The sequence below is a fragment of the Kryptolebias marmoratus genome, linkage group LG22, assembly GCF_001649575.2.
Source record: "Kryptolebias marmoratus isolate JLee-2015 linkage group LG22, ASM164957v2, whole genome shotgun sequence".
Lineage (NCBI taxonomy): Eukaryota > Metazoa > Chordata > Actinopteri > Cyprinodontiformes > Rivulidae > Kryptolebias > Kryptolebias marmoratus.
The window spans coordinates 2,186,096-2,188,926 of NC_051451.1; positions in this window are offsets into that span (position 1 = coordinate 2,186,096).

The following is a 2,831-nucleotide window of genomic DNA, read 5'->3' on the forward strand; positions in this document are numbered from 1 at the left end:
GAGGTGTTCTGGGCACGTCCCACCGGGAGGAGGCCCAGAGGAAGACCCAGGACACGCTGGAGGGACTATGTTTCTCGGCTGGCCTGGGAACGCCTTGGGATTCCCCCGGAGGAGCTGGCCCAAGTGGCTGGGGAGAGGGAAATCTGGGTCTCCCTGCTTAGGCTGCTGCCCCCGCGACCCGACCCCGGATAAGCGGAAGAGAATGGATGGATAGATGGATGGATGTTGTGTTGGCGTCTGAGGAGGAAATCGTCTTGTAGCAGAGCTTGCAAATAGCCGTTTTCTGCTCTGTGTCGGACTTCTTGAATCCAAAATACAACCAAATCACAGACGTACCATTTCGTTTTGGTAAAAGTTCTTTTCGGCTGCCTGCATAGCTATTTCCAGTTGTTGCGAACCTGTGTTTGATACACCATCCATATCCGTCTTTCAGCACTCATGAGTTAAATGCCGTAAAGCATGTCGCAAAACCACACGTGAGTCAAATAACGTAAAGCAGCATCATGTCGCAAAACGGAGGTTCTTCGCAAAATAGTTATTTTTTCTTCTTATTTATCAGTTATATAAACTGAATGTATGCAAAGTGACAACACTAATACATTCGTCGTAGCCTACGTTATGAAATATTTACATGAATCATTGATACAATTATGATAGAAACGATAGAGACGATAGAAGAAAATATATCACGATAGACACTTTTCTATCGTCCCCACGACATGTATCGTTATATCGCCCAGCACTAGCTGAGGCCATGGAGTTGTATAAAAAATAGTCAGATCCAGATCACGATTTAATGGTAATCCGAATCACCAGCAAATTGTTTTATGTGACAACCCCAATGTTTCATGTAAATGTCATCAAAATTTGTTTATTAGTTTTTAAGTAATCTTGTTAACAAACAAACAAATAAACCAACACTCCTGAAAACATAACCTCCTTGTCGGAGGTAACCAGGTTTGTATTTGAAAACACTTCTGTATCTCCAAGACAAAGTATCTAAAATCTTAAGATATCAAAGTTGGGATTTTTAATATATGTGATGTTTTATTTTTTAATTTCCTGTTGGCTTATTGAGCAACAATGAGGCAAAATAAATAATGGGAACGGATGGTTAGCAATGGTTCATCTCCTGGCTGGGGCCTTTCTGTGTGGAGTTGGCATGTTCTTCTTATGCATCCATAGGTTTCCTCAGTATACTCCAATTTCCTCCCACAGTCCAAAGAAAGAAAAACACTAAATTGGACAGTGAGTGAGCATGGTTGTGTATCTTTATGTGGCCCTGTGATGGACTGACAATTTGTCTAGCGTGTCCCTCACCTCTCATCCAATGACCACTGGAGCCTGGCACCAGCTTCTTGTGACTCTGAACACGCCCAAGTGAGTTCAGAAAATTAACGGATGGATGGAAATACATCTTGACATTGTCTAACATACATAATATAACATAATGCTGTAGGTAATACCTTGGAAATTCACGAAGCACTTGTTTGATAAAATGCCATACTTTTATTTTTTTTTATAGCAATAATGTTGTAAAGTCATACAGTTCTCAGACCTAAAACTGTCACAAAGGGATGTTTTTTCAGGACCTTCAGCATTACATATTAGAGACCTATGAAGACTTGGAAGTCAATGTGTCAACCAAAAAAAGTCGAACACGTTAACAAACTAACTGGATTAATATGAGAAAATATGTAGGAGTGCCAAACATTTTTTTTTATTTCTTATAAAACTTAGCAAAAGGATTTTGATGCTTAAATATAATCAGATAGTAAGTGAAACCAAAAGTAAACACTAAAACACAATGTTTATAAATATGGTAAATGGACTGTACTTATAAAGCACCTTTCCAGCCAACCAGGCCACTCAAAGTGCTTTACATCACAATCTGTGGCCTCATCCACCCATCCACACACATCCATCCAGCACTCTGCTGCATCTCTACAAATATGTCCTTCTATAGAGACTAATCAGTGCCTTAGATCACATTCAGACAGATGGGACACATCGGAGGCAGTGAGGGGTTCAGTGTTTTACCCAGGGACACTTTGACATGTGACTCCTGCCAGGAATTGAACCTCCAAATTTCTCATTAGAGAACAACTGCTCTAACCACTGATCCACAGCGTCATCATATTTATTCCTTGAAGAAATGCATATTGCCTGCTGCCTTACATACCAAAATTTTAAACAAAGATCTCAATTTATAGCTCAGTATCTGTAAAATTGGCAGAATTACAGCCATTTTTAATTTGTTAAGGTCAGTTAGCTGTAGCAGCCAACTTGAATTAGAAGAATTCCAAAGATAATCAGTTGCAGATGTAGATCTAATAATTACTTTCTGAAACCTTCATTACACACACACCAATACATACAGACAATTACAACATTGCTCACCTTTCAAGGTGAGGGGGATAGTTATTTGTCCAGATGGCCATCTAAAACTGAAAAGAGAGGGTCAGAAGGGACCACGTGACTTTGAAATCGACTTTCTGCTCATCATGTTATGATTCAGGAGTGTTTTTGGTTTTGTTTTGTAGGCTTGAGTTTTCTCTTGTGTTATTGTGTTTTCCTTATTCCTTTTAGACATGTTCCAGTGTTCAGCTTGTTTTCAGTTTACCTCGTGTAAATTCCCATTGTTTCCCTTAGCCTATCTTATAATAATAATAATAATAATAATACATTTTATTTCAAGGCGCCTTTCTGGCACTCAAGGACACCGTACAAAGAATAAAATCAGCAGTAACAGAAAATAAGATGTAACAATGAAAGAAAGAAAAGAAAAAGAAAGTAAATAAAAATAAATAAGAAAAGAATGTATAAAATCA